Genomic DNA, 17,802 nt, shown 5'->3' on the forward strand with positions numbered 1-17,802 from the left:
ATTTATATTCGTATTATTTCCTTAATAATGATCTCCATAGTATAATAATCATTATATAGATCGACTCTACACTTGATATATGTATATATAGCCTATATATATATAAAAATCAAATATTAATCGATGAAGATTTTTTGCAATAGTATATAGTACTGTAACATGATTCCACCTTTCTTAAACCCATAAACTGTGATTATTTTTTTTCAATTTCTTGTAAAAAAAATCTATCACATGATTGAACAAAACATAAGATAACTTCTCAGTACGTAACATCAACTAGTATATATGCAAAGGCATGTCCAAGAATCTTGATTTTTCCATGTTGAAAAAGCATTCAAAACTTATCTAAATAGAATCGACACACATGCAAGTTGAGAAAAACCCTAACACCCCCCCCCCCCAAAAAAAAAAATAATAAACAAAATAAAAAAAATAATCCATAGGTATCTCATCATTCATAATTCCTATATGTTGTAAGAATCTTATCTACCACTATATAAAGAGGCTCCATAACTGCTACACATGCAACAACACAAAACCTTCTCCACATTGTTTAATTTTCTTGCAGAAGCAAAATAAAAATGGCATCATGGGCAGAACTCAAAAGAGCAGGTGCAGATGGGTTTGCGATACTGGAAGAGTACATGGTGAGGCCAGCGGCGGCAACAAGGCGGCGCCCCGTTGCTCAGCATGTCCACAGCCACGGCTGCTTGTACCAGCCAAACCAGAGCGTTGAGCATCATGTTAAGCCGCTGTCTGCGGTTGATTATGAGGTGGTGCAGCTCCGAGACACGCCGGCAGTGTCAATTTTGGACTACTCAAAGAGGAAGTCTAGAGGTGTGGGCTATTAGAGAGCTTGTCTTAGACAAATTAAGCATGTTTCATTGTAATAATTAACTTGAGCATGCTAGCTAGGGTTCCTAGGTACTGTAACGAGGTTTATCCACAACGCACCTAGATGTGGCGGCTGTGAGTTTCTACTCCTCACTTAAAAACAATCTGAAGAAGTTGTAATACTTTTTCTTGTGTCACTACAACAAAAAATGGATATTGGGACACTTTAATAGGGACATTTTTTATTTAGTGCCTCCAAAATTTAGTATTGAGGCACTTAGTCAATTTCATAATAGGACACGACACTTCAAAAAATCAAACCCAAACCCACCGCCCAAATATTCATTTCAATTTTCATTTTTAAGGGTATTTGCTACTCCACCACTCAAACCCACGACCCCAACCTTCAAATATCAATTCCTAGTTCAGTTTGGTCCTTTGTCCTGAACCCGCCGGGCCGCTGCTCTCTCGGTCGGAGTCGCCGAGTCGGAACCCTTCGATTGACGCCTCCCCTCGCGCCGTGCCGCCAGCAACTGCCTCCCCGTCACGCCGGCAGCAGTCTCCAATCTCCAGTAAGATACTAATATTCTAGATAGAGAAAGAGAAATCGGAAAGAAGAGAGAGATGAGCTGTAAATGTAATTGGCGTATGTCTGTATGTAGAATTCGTCTCCTACTTCTCGTTCCCTCTTCCAATTTTCACGGTACCCACCAATTTCACAACCATTCACTCTTCTCTCCTTTTATCTCACAATTTTCGATTTTTATTTTATTTTTCATCACTAATTTTCCAACCCTTCACGCATTACTTATTGCTGCGCCGTCGACATCCTCCTGCTGCGGCGTCGTGGTTGGTGAGCCGCTGATTTCTGCTGTTCGTTCGGCTGCAACATCTTGCCTCTACTTTCTGCTACCTTCTATGGTGAAGAGCGCAATCAATCACGGTTAGTATTTTAGCCCTTTTTTCTATTTTTAAAGTATTGATCTAGAATTTAATTGAGGACTATAGAATTGTAGATGGAATTTCCTTCATATCAAATTAATGTTTACATAAACCGGTACCTCTTCGAAGTGAGTCCATAGGGAAAGGCCAGAATCGGTATGTGCTTCTTGGTATAGCAATGTGATAGAGTGCAAAAAGACTAGAAGAGCTTCTTGGTATAGCAATGTTCTTTCTCATTAAATTTGTTTGTACTCCATGTTACAGTTTCTTGGCATTAAGATAAATGTTTTGCATTTCTGTAGTGTTCATGCCTGTGCCTTGACTTATAAATGTATTTAAAAGTCTAGATGCTATTAGATTTACCATGCAGATTAATACAACTAAGAACTCATGCTAAATCCTAGTGCTTAAAGATCAAAAGTATCCATAATGAGTGTGCATTTTTGTTGCCTTATCGCAGGAGTAGGATGGATAATATACTTGGAATAAAAAATAATTTGGTGTTGATATTTTTCGAGGATTTGAGATAAGAACATAATCATGCATCCATGTTATGTGTGAAACAAAATGCTGATGGAAACTTAAAGAAAAATTTTCCTCTAGGATTGTTTCATTTCAGTAGTTAAAGTCTTTGGAAAAGAACATCATGTTCTTTCCTTCATCACAGATGTACCATGATCAAGTATCTGTTTACTGGCGCACACTAATGTGTCTGATGTGTTACCTTTGTTGGTTTGTTCAGAAATGAAACCTACTGCATTAAAAGGAACTTTTTGTGTTCTTAATACTTTATGAAATGAGTTCAATTTTAAAATAATATGATGTTTTGAACTGCCAAATTTATGAATTTGTGAATCTTTGTTAGGTAACTGGATCCAAGTTATGAAGGCAGGTAGGAGAGTCATTCCATCCACCAAAGTAAGGCATTTTTTTTTTCTCTTTAGAACTCCTTTTGGCTTTGTAAGTTGCACATCAAATGATTTTGTCCCATCGGATAAGTGATCTTTGTAGCGCCTAACATTTATTTTACTGAAAATTAACTTGTCATTCTACTTGGCCTGTGTAATACTTATGGATATTTTGGTTTAAATGAATATGACTTCTATTATTATATGGACTTCTTCATTGATTTAAATAAAATAATGTTGGGAGTTTTTCAATCCTATCCTATCTTTTTTTATTGTTGCAGGACTTGTACAGTAGTTTCTTGGACCTTTCGGATCTTCTATGAGAAGGTGATGATTTTCTTTTAACTTTTTTCAGTAACAGTCATTTATTTATTAATCCCCCACCCGCAAAGAAAAAGAAACCCCCAAAAATGTCAGTTGGGTTCTATCCATCTGCTACACAAGACCAACTGATCGATTCATTTTACTACAAATTGTATTCATTTCTCCAATGTTGATGCAGTGGTTTTGTTGCTGGGATGAGAAAAAAGGATTGGATGACATGTTTTCCATTTGCACCTCAAGACAATGATGTTGATCCAGTGAATTATCTGCCTCCTCTATAGAAGGTAAAACAGATATCAGGTAAGCTCTCTAAGTAGAATGTTAATCTACAGCCCTTAGCTAAACTCTTCTCGCCCTAATCGAAGAATCCTAGATTTTTATTGAAGTAGGTGAACAAGGGAATCAAAATTCTAAACAAGATTCATCTCGTTGCTATGCAATTCTAGGTATATATCCATATAAATTATTTCTTAATTTTCGATTTTCAGTAGCTTATTATGTTTTTGGTATTTTAAATTACTTGTGGCAGTGTTTTCTTGTTTGTATTATTGTTTAGCAGCTCCTTGATTTGATATCTTTATTTGTTGAATACTTTTCAGGGGAGATCGGGTCAATTTGGTTAGAGCTGGTAAACACCAGGTTAATGTCTCCCTTAGAAGAGGACTTCATGAAGTTGCATTGATTTATTTATTGTGTCTTCCAAGAAACATTTTAGAAACGCAGTTTGATAGCTTATCTGAACTAGAGGAATAAGCTGGTAATGTAGATTGAATCTCTTCTTTCATAAATTCATATCAACTGATGGGAGATTTTATATATCAGGTTGTTTTTCTTGTGAAATGACCAAATTTACTTGGTCTGCATAAGTTGTTGCACAGAAGAACCTTATGAATCATTGAAGGGTCAGCTGGAGTTACTGTATGGTCAGGTACCTTGCCCCATATACACAGAAACTCTTGATGTTTCTTGAACGAAATGGATTTCCAATGTTAGTCAATTACTTCTATGAGGGTCCCTTTTCTCATATATTAATTTGTGCATGCAGATGATACTAATTCTGCCACTTTTCATGCCTACTCGTGTCTTTCCCTTGCTTATGCTACTTGTCAAGCTGTGGCTTCCATCTTACAAGATGTTGCTGGCTCAGGAGTCTTATTTGCACTATTGAATCATTGATGTGCAAACACAAGGTAACTGTTATATCTTTGCCTTTCTTTAGGGTGGTCTTGTTGCACAAAATAGGGCAACTGCATATGGGATATTTTAGATGATGGTGTTGATGATTTGTTTCCCTGAACCTCACTTGCATATTACCTAACAGATATCAGGCTTCAATATGTTGCCTCTATTTGTTCAATTACTTGTCCTAAGACAAGACTTCTGGCATAACTTCGTAGTCTTTTATAAGTAGTGTTTTTTTTCCCTAGGCAGTGAAGACGTGCAATATAAGTTGTGTATTCTTTTGGCTGTAACGTTACAGAAATACTGCCATCACAGATTGAAATGCAATGCATGTCATTAGTCTTGTTAACGCCCAAAAAGCATCTCTTCATCCTGAAGATATACTGTTGCTCTCAACTTTATCATGTCCTCTGAATCTTTCAGGTATGTTTGCTTCTGTAATCCATGAATCTAGATGTAGAAATGTGATTGATTAGGTTTATTTAATTATATCACAAGTACACACATGTGCACTTGGGAAACTGTTTATTGAGTCTGCATGAAAGGCATGGGCTTTAATGGTTGAAAGTCTGCTTGTGTTTACAGACTCAACGTGATGAGTTGGAGGCAAAAATTTTTGAGGAGAGAGCAGCACTTGAAGACAAATACCAGAAGGCAAATTTTTTTTAGGAGAAAGCAGCACTTGAAGCCAAATACCAGAAATTGTATCAGCCTCTCGTAGAGTGACATTATTTCTCTTATATGTTGGTTGGTTGATTTATTCACTTGTTGGAATAGAGGAGTGGTTTTGTATGCGACATATTCTTCGTTTCTGGATGCTTTGTTTTCTCGTTACATCAACTGTGTACTTGTTTCAGTATTTTCATTGTAACCTTTAATTTATTTTGAATGTTAGAATAAGTGTTCCATATGTTCATTTTAAGACACACATAAGTGTCCCATAATATTAATCTCGAGACATAAAATGAATTTTGAGCGTACATGTTTTATGTCCCGATATTTAAGCAAAAGACACAAATAAGTGTCCCATAATATTAATTTGGGGACATAAAATAAATTTTGAAGGCACAAATAAGTGCCCTATAACATTAATTTGGGGACATAAAATGAACTTTAAGATACACATTTTTTGTCCCAATATTTAAGTAAAGGACACAAATAAGTGCCCCAATATACAAATAAGTGCCCCAATAATTCTTTTGAAGGCACAAATAAATATCCCTATAAACTTAACAATAGGATTCGAAATATTTTATAGGGCACTTTTATGTGCCTCTAGATATCAATTTCGGGGCATAAAAAATTGTCTTGTAATCTATTGATATCGAGGCACATAAAAAGTGTCCCCAACCCTATTGGGACACGATACCTGGAGGCACATGTACTAAGTGCCCCGAAAATAAAAAGTGCCCCAATAAAGCATATATTGGGGCACTTTTTGGTGTCTGGAAATCCATTTTTTGTTGTAGTGTGTAAATAAGTATGGAAGTGCTTTTGGCATTAATTAAGCTACTAATTATGGGACTCGCATGATATCAAGTGCATAAAATATGCAGTACTATATGTTTACAGGAAAAGTTAACCGAACCATGATTTGGAAGTCAAGAAGTGATGGCATGCATGCAAAGATTAATAGAGGAATACCAGTTCTTGATATTTTGTATTGTGTTTCTCAAATGATGAATTTTGTAAATACTAAATATTTAACACTTTAGCAAAGCCAATCTATTGCTATTGTACACGTACGTGTTTAATTATTGTTACAGATTTTGATATATTTATAATATCGTCTGCAATTATTTTAATTTCTAATGATGATTTAGTGATTTAGGGGTTGGTCAATGGTTATCGTGAGAACTGAAACGTTGTACTGGATGTATAAAATTACTATATTCGTCCTGAAATTAACTGCAGTACTCGAGAAAATGAGAAAAAGAAGAAGAAATTTTAATTTGCCTTTCAAGGGATTCGAATCTAGAAGTGGTCTTCCGTGAAACCAATTTTTCGAATGACACTAATTCAACATACAAATGACACTTTAAAATGTTACAGTATCATTTGTATGTTGAAGTAGTGTCATTGTGAAACCGGTTTCACACAAGTTTTTGTGTTCGAACCTATGTGTTCATCCATCCATAGATCTTAAGGATTGATTATTGAAAATAATTCTCACGTTTAATTACAATTTAAATATATTACTATAAAAGTTCTCATTTGAAGTTTTGAATCTCAGTATATATATGTAAATTTTATTTATTTTGGTATAAGATAAGAGTCTTTTTGTACATTAAATTTACTCTTTAACATTAGTACGTCGCACACGTACTACTAATTAGCAGTCCTCGGAAATAGGAAGATCAGTTATTTAAAAAAAATAAAAATAAATAAATAAATAAAATTGCTGCATCTAGCACATATAAAGCCCTGCAGTTACACTCTTGAAATTCTGTTCTGCCAAAAATATAAAAGTTGACAATAAACTCAAGATTAAGCAGAATCTTACACACTGTGACTGAGAATAAATTAATATACTGCAATATGTTGCATGAAACAATATCTGCATCAAATCTTGATAACCCTTATTATAGAAATAATTGTTTACCGACTTTTCCGTCCAATTCAATCAAACAGAAATACAAAGAACATATTCTGAATTGATTAATCATGGTATGCATGTTTATGCTTCCATTCACTGACTCAATTAATCATGGATTATCCGAAGATTTGATAATATTAATTACTTTCTCACATATCAATTAATCAAAGATATACATTTTCCAATTAGAATATGCGAAGAAACAAGCCTTTAATTCAACAACTTATCAAAAAGGAATCTCTACTTCCTCCACCTCCTCAATCCCTCCACATTTTTCTCAATACAATTTTTTTTTTCTTCTTGATACATAAAAAAAAAAGATTGTAAATTCATAAAAAATTAATGTGAAAAAAGATCATCCTTATGATAGATCTTTCTTTCTATTTCCTTTCTTTAATCTGCTTCTTGCAAAAGCAGTGGTTACATATATATGTATGAAGAATTCTTGGCCTAAGAGCATCAGCAGTGGCGATCCGATAGGGGGTTAGATCGGGTCTCCCACTGCAGGCGAAGGGGACTAGCTCGATGGGGTCCCGAAAGAACAGGACAGCTTCGATAGTCATTTTGTGAAGACGCGTGTTTTACACGCGCCAATTTTTTTTATAAAAAATTTAAAAAAATCAAATTTTGAATAATTGTGCCGTTGCCATTCGACCGTTGCTGCCTATTTTGTTTCATTTTCACGGTCATTCGACCGTTTTTTTTTTTTATATATATATTCATGAAGACCGACAGCATAAATCTAGAAACTCTCGCCCTCAACAAGCAGCGTTGCGCGAAGATCATCGCTAGGATGAGAGAAGCTGGAGATCTTTAGGATTTTATGTTTTTAGTTTTTAATTAAGTAATTTTAAATTATGTCTTTAGATTTTTTTTTAATGTAATCCTTAGGATTTATAAAATTAATGAAGTTTAATTTGAAGTAAATTGTGTTATTTAAATTTATGCAATTAAAATTAAATGAAAAATACAATAATCAAAACTAAAAAGATCAGGTCGGCTATCATGTCATTCCACTGCAGCCTCACTGACCCAATGTGGTCCCCCCTCTATCAGGTCAGCTATCAGGTCACCCCCATTGCTGATGCTCTAATTAACTTGGTGGAGTACTTTGCATGACTTGAAAAATAAAGGGGTATTGGCCTATAAATACCCAAACTTTTTGCATTTTCTGATTTTGCACCTCAACTTTAAAATCAGCCTATAAATACTCGAACTTTGTATTCTTTCTGATTTTGCACTCGACGAATTTTTACCCTCAAATCGTTGGTGAGATGACAGCCAGGTTGAGAGGGAAGTTTGAAGTTCATAACGAAATAGATAAGTTTGTTGTTAATGTGGAATTTAGAACATGTAATTGTAGATTTGGGATGTCAATCCGGTTGCCATGTTAGCAACGATATGGGGATTAAAATTCATTGAGTACATAATGAAAAAGAGGGTTAATTGCCTATAAATACACGAACTATACTTAAATTTTGGTTTTTGACCAGATCTATTTTTTTGGTCAAAAAATACATAAACTTTTATATTTTTGGAATTTGACCGGAGCCGAAAGTTCGACGGCTAATAAATTGATTGTCTTAATTCTGATGGGCAATCCGAAGGTACCGTTAGAAAGCTCTTAATGTTATCTTTCCTATGATACTTATATGAGTCAGAAGATTTTTTAGGACAATAACTTATGTTGATTTGGAAATTAAGACAAAAACTTTCGGACTTGTAAAAATAGGACACTAATTTTTTTTTAAAGTAAAATAGGACACTAATTAATAAGCATCGTAAAAATAGGACAGTTTCTCGGTGAGAATTGGCCGAGAAATGTCTTGCGGGTGCAACACTAATTAATTAGTGTCCTATTTTTACCAAGTCCGAAAGTTTTTGTCCTAATTTCCAAATCAACCTAAGTTACTGTCCTAAAAAACCTTCGAACTCATACTTATATTGTTGAGTTTTGATAATCGAAAGTGGTAAAAAAATGGCATGAAAGTCTAGGTCATGAAACTCTATATTTTTTCTTTTTTTCGACCACTTTCGGTTACCAAAACCCAACAATATAAGTATCATTAGAAAGACAACGTCAATATCTTTCCAACTGTACCTTCAGATTGGCCATCAGAATTCAGTCAATCAAATTATTGACCAACGAACTTTTGGGGTCATGTCAAATTCCAAAAAATTAAAAGTTTATGTATTTTTTGACCAAAAAAATAGATTTGGTTAAAAACCAAAATTTGGGTACAGTTTGTGTATTTATAGGCAATTTATAACCCTAAAAAAGAATACAAAGTTCGAGTATTTATAGGCTGATTTTAAAGTTACGGTGCAAAACCAAAAAATAGTAAAAGTTCGAGTATTTACAGGCCAATACCCCAAAAATAAAACAATGTCATTGCATAAAACAAAACTACGCCGTTTTGTATGTGTGGGGGCGTGTCCATGCTGGTGGCAATTTCGACAGACTTGGCAGCTTCAATTTCATATGAACAGGACAAGATAAATTTGAACATGAAAATATTCTTAATTATGAAAAAAAATCTACTACATTTTCTTGTTAGGTACTTTGATTGTTGGTATGTTGGAAATCAGAACAGAGTTTGGACAAAAAGTCTCTACTTAATTGGAAAAATAGAATCAATTCTAAGTAAATCCTGCATCTGAATCTTATGTATTACAGTTAACTGAATTATTTGCAACTTTGTTTCAATAATTAATCAATGAATTGTATCTAACTTTTTGGTTCTAGTAGTGAACAAATCTCCAATCAATTTGAACAAATAAATTTATAAAATACGAAAAACTAATCTCTAAATACATGTCCAAAATTAGGGGTGCCCAGTGCCCTGCTGAAAAAATAAAATAAAATTAAAAAAGGATATCACAATCAAGCAAAAAGTTGAAGAAATGAATGAACAGTGAGAAAGGATACTTGCTTTTTTCTGAGACACAAGTCACAACTATAACCGAAAGCAGAAACTTTTTTTTGTTCATCAAGATGAAGCAGAATCTACCATTCAATTATAAGTATATTTCAAGAAAATTCTCATTTTGAAAAAAAGTTGCATGAAATGAAATCTGCACCAAATCTTGATCAACTCGATCTCCAAATTCGAATAATATAATGGTTTTTCTTCACCGACTTTTCCTGCAGCTTTAAGCAAAGCAAGAATAAATTCTGAGTTGATCAGTCATATTATTGAGCTTATAAATTTATATGCTTCTAATTTTATACAGCATGCTATATATATATATGTGACAGGCATGTATATATTACCCTGACGTCAGCATTAATTGCGTCATATGAAGAAGAATTTTATCCCTCACAAGATTCTTTAAATCTTTATAATGCTTTCCCATTCACATACATTGTATCAAAGATTATATTTCACCTTTCATTGATTTTAATTTAATTTTTTAAACTTAGGTATGGACGTGGAACTTTGGACTATTGCTCGATATCATTCATATCAACGATCTAAAATGTTTCTTTCTTTCTTTTTCTTTTTAATTTAAGTCGATGCTGGATTAGAAATTGGTGTGAGGGTTTTTGTAGTTTGGATCATAGGAATTTCGATCGTGGTCTCAATTCCAGCGACTGAAGACTGAATCATTTGCCACTGGCTGTATTAGAAAATAAAGTCGACTCTTTCTAATAGTAAAGTAATTAATATAGTATAGATATTATCAATTTGTAATATTGTCGCATGTACATAATTTGTAAATATTATAAACTTGGTAAATCCGCCGTAAGTAAAAATCCGACGATGTCGTCCGCAGACAGTCATCGACGGCCATTGCGTCACTAAGTCTGTCGGTAATTACCGACGGACACTTTTTTCCATCGGTGCACTGTTTAGCAACGTGGCCTTTAACGTCGGGTTTCGGCCGACGTTTATTCGTCGGTATCCTCTTTTACCGACGGAATTTTCCGTCGGTGATCGCCTGTTCTGTTGTTGTGGTATATGTTGGGATTCGATTGCAATATAATTCAAACTTTGGAGTATAAAATGGAATATAACATGTTGTATTCGCTGCATGCATAGTCAAATGAACCTTGACCTTGAGACTAATCTTATATAGGAATCTTTACTCCATCTCCCCTCTCTCTCTCTCATCTAAATATATAAGTCCATCATCCCTCCCACATTTCCACAACAAAAAATCAAACCTACAAGGCTACAACCAGTCTTCTTCTTACATATCCAAACAAAAATGGCTCATCGTCAAGCTGATCTTCACGACATTGGCCGTGACGGCTTTGCGATAATCGAGCAACACTTGTTGAGATCAAAGGCTGCGAAGCCTTATCATCCTCAACAAAAAAAACGAGCTCCTCAACATCATCCTCATCAAATAGTTATACACAGAAAGCTTAAACCAATGTGCCATTATGTTCATCAGCCTCAAGAATCCCTGGCTTATCAGCTTCTTCCTTCATCAGAGGTTAATGCTGTAATGACAGCGCATGAAGCATCTGATGCTGCAGTTTTCATGGATTTCCAGAGGCGAAGGCCTACGCGCATGGCTGCTTAAAAACGCGCTTAATTAACTAGTAATGTATGATACTAATAGTATGTAAAACCTCGCTTATATATGTGTAATAGCACTGCTATCTCCGCCCTTTAATAAACATATTGGGCTTGGATTAATGTAACTTAATTCGATGCTCTTGATGCAGTTGTTGTGATATATATATAACTAGTTTGTCTATAATTTCTTGTTGCTGCAGTGTGAGTTGGTATGTGTTTTTTTTCTTTATTAGCGTATATATTTCACTTCACAACAACAACAATTAAAAATTCGAATCCCAAATCATAAATTCATTCAATAAATTAAACCATGAATCTACAGTAGATTAGAGATGGATTCATGGCGAATCGACCATGAGTTACGTACATTAGATCTAGCAATATTGGACAATACAAGAAAACGCGCAATTTGCCACAGATATATTAACGAATACTTAGGTGGAAATTGAACTAATAATTGAGACCTTTTTATAAGAATATCAGCAACTCGGAAATTTTTTAAACAATCTACAATGTCAAAATTATTAATTAGTTAAAGAAAAATGTGCATTCTTAATTAACTAATAATTTGCATGCTTTTTTATGGGAATAATTTACATGCTTTGTTTGTTTTCTTGGTGGTAAACATATAATATACGCGTGTATGAATTCGTGAAATTCTGTTCAAACGATTCTCTTATATAGTCAAGAAATATTTTTGACTAGATGGAATCTTCCAACAAAATTGATTCTTTCAGACCGTCCATGTCTGAAATCAAAATTTCTCTGCATGGTATTCCTACCTCTTTCCCATGTTCTCTTTGATTCCCCTCTTATATAAAGGATTTTACCCTAAAATTAGTTCTCATAAACAACCACACCACACACTTAGATTAAAAACCACAAAAAAAAAAAAAATGGCATGTCACAAAGAAATTATGGTGATCTTTGGCAACGAAGGCCGGCCCCTTCCCGATCAAACTTCACCTGCAACTCAAGAAAAGCTCGTGATCAGACAAGAATCTCAAGTCATCTGCCGCTATCCTTACACACCACAGCAGTCTCTTACATGTTTTGTTGCTCCACCTTCCTCCAAACAAGTGTCTATCATGAGTTATCGACTTTTCAATGAAACAGAAAACGCGTAAATCTTGTTGCACTGCGTTTTCTATGCTGTAAAAATAACCTTCTGGTTATGTAGAATGGCTATGTGTGTCAGTGTGTGTGTACATAAATGAGTGGTTCATGGAAATATATATGTCTAGCTAGCTCCATGCAAAAAAAGAAAAGAATATATTAATTGTGTTACTATGTGCAATTCAAGTACTCAAATATACGACCATGAATTCTAAGAAGTCCACTACATTCTATTCTCTAAGTTCTGAATGAGTTAATTAAGGGTGTGGTACTACTAATTCACAACTTGTAAAGAAAGAAATTTTAGTAATCGGTACTACAATAAAGGAAAATTAGAATACCGTTTTATATGTTAGTGTTTGAGCTTAGATTTTCACAATTGTATCATAATGTATGCAAAATTAAAAATTAGTAATATTTATAAATTCAATATAGTTAATAATTTTACTCTATCATTTGGTTTCCGGTAGTTGACGTTTTCATTAAGCTCTTTCAACTATTACTTCCTCCGTCCCATTCCAATGGGTCATGCACGTTCCCTTATTTGGATGTCATATTTCAATAGGCCACTTCATAAAATGGAAACTCAATACATAACAAATATTCTCACATAATTTTTTGTTTATTAACATTCGTGCCCAATCGCCCTGTGACCTATTGAATTGGAACGGATGAAGTAAATTTCTAGCCACTTTTTTTTATCGCGTGGCGTGGCCAACCACATTTACTTATTTTGCATGTGTGATGAATGAGCACTCAGTGGTGAAAATCGACTCATAGGGCAACGACATTGATTATGTAGATATTATTTTCTAATTTTGCAGACATTGAAGTACAATTAATAAATAGTTCAAAAATGGGGCATAACGTAGTATATATATATATATATATATATATATTCTATGAAATTAATAGCTCCGAAAGTTAATTACAAATACTCAAATGTACGTAATGTCTTATAATTAATTATTATCTATGCTTATATATATCAACCCACTGCTGGGAGCCTGATTGAAAAGCCCACAAAACTTATACAATAAATTTGTCAAAATATGATATCTATGCATGCCCCATTATGCAACTTAACAAGATGTGTTGTGTTAAAATTAATACACTCATACGATATATACTTGTCATAATACTTGTCTTGATAGACACTAATAACCTTACTTTTTAATTAATAAGTAACATTCATATAGACGCAGTTAAAATCTATTCAAGACTGAAATAATATCGTGACATGCTTTTGCACGTGAACTTGGGAAACAAATCGTTGGATATATCATGAAAAGAATCATATATATGCAACGTCGTCATTTCTCTAGTCGCTAGAAAGATTAATTTACGTATGCCTATTTTTCCGTTAAATGAAAATATTAATTGTGAGATCATTAATCATCAAAACATATTGTAAATCAGTGTGTATGTGTTGGTCCAACGGGAGAATAGTATATTATGCTTGAGTATCAGATTAATAATTTTGGTTCGAATTCTTTGTAATGCGGCCTTTAAATACAATTTACAAGGTCGAAATTAGTGAGCTTTTTTTTTGGCAAGCTTTACATGGGACTGATCATGAACATATAATAATTAAGATTTGCGTTTAAACTTCCCTCAGAAAAAAAAAAAAAAAAAAAAAAAAAAAACATTTGTGTCTAAACTTAAAATATTTGAACTTTTTTTTTTTGAAAGGTTAAAATATTTGAATTTAATTGGTCTCACAATATTCCAATTCTAGCTGCTAAGAAATTCTACAAAGATGATGAGGTCTCCTACAAAAATATTTCCAAGAAGAAGTGTGAATAAGAAGAATGTTCATTTTCATATATATTCTTAATTCTAGAAAAGCTGGTTCACATCCTTTTTTCTAGTACCTAATTGTTGGTCTGTTGGATTGAACAGAATCGTGTTGCAATCTCTATAATTAATTAGAAAATGGAATCAGTTCCAAGTCAATGAGTCAATCCAGCATCTGAATCTTTTTTACCAGAGTTAACCTAATTATTTTTGACTAATTTCAGCAATTAAGGAATTGTATAATTAGTTATTTTTTAAAAGTCTATTTAACTAAATAAGGATAATTGCACAACTTTTTTAATTTCCTCCAAATTTTACAAAATCAAATAAAGTTAATTTCACAAAAACTCACAATGCAAATTCAAATCGACTTTTAATTTTTAAACATTGCTACCAATCTACTGTTTCTCGTTGTCGAATTTTGAGATGGCTGATCTTATTTTTCATATCGACACGCATTTAATGTGGAATACATGTTTACAAATAACAAAAATTTAAAAATGTTCAGCGTGTTAGAATTTTAGGTCCGTTATATATGCTTAATTTGCACCGAAATTGTGTTAAAGTTTTTATACAAGCGGCGGAAAATTTGCAACTTGGTGTAAAGACCATGGATGGATTGAGTGTTCCATAATTTTATGTATATTCAACTCTAATAATTATTATTTTAATAATAATTTTTATAAAGATAAAATTTGTTACTAATACTATGGATTATATTTAATTTTTTATTTCAAAAAATTAAAATTTAAAAAAATTATATACCATAACTTTTAATTTATCAACCTATTAATTATTAGCTAATAAAAGTGAAATTAAATGATAAAAAAATAATTATATATCCTAATTAGATGGAATAAACCCTAGTTAATAATCACAAAATTAAATTAAAGCATAAAGTTGAAATTGGAGAAAAAATATATAAGAAAATAAACAAAATTGAAAATGTGACACAAAGTGGAACATCAAGAAATTGCTAAAATACACAGCATAACGTAACTCAGTTAATAAATCGTTTTCCCTCCAATTATTAAATTGAGAATTTTAGTTATATGAAGGAAAAATAAAAAATCACTATTGACTCTCCTTGTAGATAAAGAAAAAAAATAAGCTTCTAGAATGCATGGCTCAACTATCCCAATCCCAAATTAATTTAATCTCTTTTATTTCAATGATCAACTTGTTCACAATATTTACCAATAAAAGAAAAGGAAAAAAGACATATATATTAATTTCTACAAATAAAATCTACACATTCTCAGCTCTATAAGAAAATTTTATTGTATTAATTAATTAAATGTATCTGGTCCAGCATGAGGAATTCTGTGGGCTTAACACTGTATACAACTAGTTAGTGAATTTTCCTATAAAAGTCATTCAAAATTAGCCTGGAACAAAAGAATAACACTCCCAAAAATACATAGAGATCAACAAAAGCCTTGCTTTTTTCTCTATGCAAGTCAACAATATTCTTCTTTTTTTTCTTGAATACATTTGATACATATTCTTCAAATCTCGACTGATCATTCTCCAAAGAAAATTTCCATTTATATCATTAATGCATAAATATATTGTGTTAGAGAGTTTGATTTTAGTCTAAATTACAAGAACCTGCAGTCGAAGCTAAGCAGCTAGTAATCTGAGTGAATGCTCCGATCCAATTAGTTTTACCCTTTCATCAAAGTATGTTGATTTCGAATTAATTGGAAAATGGAATCAATTCTAACTTCTAAGACAAGTTGAGCCCGATCTTTATTTAAGTCCAGCTAATTATTTTATTTATTTATTTATTGGATTGTTTTTGGATTCTAGCTTGAAGAATCAAATGCTAATTAAGACACGAAATCTACATATAATATAAAAGATAAGTTTTTTACCACCAAATTTTTCTCTCTTTTCTCATCAAATTTTATATCTCTTTTATTATTATTATTATTTAAAATTGTTAATTTAGATTCATGAAAAAATATTCAATATGGATATTAATTAGATCTTAATTCAATGTAAAATTTATAAAAAATGAGTTTGAAAAGAATAAATTATGATTATTTAAAGTGTCAAACTAAATTTTTGTTATTTCTTATTTATCTATGATATTATACATCATACATTTTTTTTTTCGTTTGTTGGTGAAAAATAAGGAGATGCCATTTTTTATTCCAAAAAGTTTACATGATTGTTTAATTATAATTAATTGAAATTTAAATATTTTTAAATTATAGTAATTTCTAATGAAATAAGGAGAAGGAAATATGTATTAATTTTAATTTGAATTATCGAATAAAAAATTAGTTATATATCTAAAAGTTAGAATTTAAAATACCATCTAGATTTATATAATTATGTATACAAATTATTTATTTATTTAAATAAATATATTTATTTTTATATTTTTCTTTTTATATTATTTATATTTTTCTGATTTTTTTAATTAGTTTTTGGGCTATTTAAATATGAACTTTTAATAATAATAATAATAATAATAATAATAATAATAATAATAATAATAATAATAACTTTTAAGAACCCAAAATTGTTATAATCCCTCAGTCCCACAAGAGTGTGCATCACTTTTGGTGGCACAGGTTTATAAAATATTAGATGGGTGTATTGAGAGTTGAAAAAGTGATTCACTTTATTGTAAATAAGAGTAAAAAATAAGGAGTTAGTGGTTGGGTAGTATCCAAAAATGATAAATGCACACTCTTGTGGGACGTTTCAAAATAGAAATAAAGGCACACTCTTGTGAGACGGAGGAATTATTAAATAACGGCTATTAATTTTGTTATGCTGATGGTTTAGTGTTATTTGCTCAAAATGAATTTGACTTAATTATTTTGCTTTACGTTATATAAACTTAATTATTATTATTATTATTATTATTATTATTATTATTATTATTATTATTATTATTATTATTATTATTATTATTTAATTGTTATCAATACTTATTAATTTTAATATTATACTCATTAAGTTAATAAATTTTTTATTATACACTATCTTTAATCAAATATTAATATTTAAATTAACATAAATTTTTTGTTACCAATTAACCTTACTCATAAATAGTGACATTTTTACATAATTTAAAATTTTATATATAATAAAAATATATTGTGGTTCGTGTATCACACGGGAGGATGTAGCTAGTATAATTTTAATTTTCACTTTTTAATAATTTCGCTTTTGTCTAATTCTTCAACTTTGATTTATTGTGAGATTTTGCAACTAAGAACAAAAATGAAATTTTTAGTAATATATTTTGTTTAGTTAAGGTGCTGCTACGTTAAGATATGGATTACTTCTTATACTCCCTCCGTCCCACTGTATCTGAGACTCTTTCTATTTTGGGCGTCCCACTGTAAGTGAGACTCTTTCTTTTTTGGGTAAAAGCTTTTCCCTTTAAACATTTTTTCACTTTTCCACCTACACATAAAATACACCTTTCTTAATTCTCGTGCCCAAAAAAAAGGTCTCACTTACAGTGAGACGGAGGGAGTATTATTTTCTAAGTTTTTTTCATCTTTATGTTAATTCCCCGCTATATCGTATAAGGGGCGGTCTCTGGTCA

The 17,802-nt window shown here is 31.9% G+C and overlaps 2 long non-coding RNA genes across 7 annotated transcripts; both read left to right on the forward strand.

The window, feature by feature from the left end:
* Positions 1–119: 119 nt before the first annotated feature.
* LOC130991952 (uncharacterized) lies at positions 120–5,714 on the forward strand. Its single transcript, XR_009091206.1, has 2 exons — positions 120–1,025; positions 5,660–5,714. It is a non-coding gene; the product is annotated as an uncharacterized LOC130991952 (long non-coding RNA).
* LOC130991941 (uncharacterized) lies at positions 1,034–5,100 on the forward strand. Of its 6 annotated transcripts, XR_009091190.1 has the most exons (10): positions 1,034–1,777; positions 1,851–1,991; positions 2,642–2,694; positions 2,966–3,011; positions 3,187–3,308; positions 3,382–3,454; positions 3,608–3,647; positions 3,831–3,936; positions 4,054–4,613; positions 4,776–5,100. It is a non-coding gene; the product is annotated as an uncharacterized LOC130991941 (long non-coding RNA). The 6 variants fall into 6 exon arrangements; XR_009091189.1 differs by lacking the exon at positions 1,851–1,991 and having other exon boundaries at positions 3,608–3,936; XR_009091192.1 differs by lacking the exons at positions 1,851–1,991; positions 3,382–3,454 and having other exon boundaries at positions 3,187–3,292.
* Positions 5,715–17,802: the final 12,088 nt, after the last annotated feature.

Source organism: Salvia miltiorrhiza, chromosome 7 (genome assembly GCF_028751815.1).
Source record: "Salvia miltiorrhiza cultivar Shanhuang (shh) chromosome 7, IMPLAD_Smil_shh, whole genome shotgun sequence".
NCBI lineage: Eukaryota > Viridiplantae > Streptophyta > Magnoliopsida > Lamiales > Lamiaceae > Salvia > Salvia miltiorrhiza.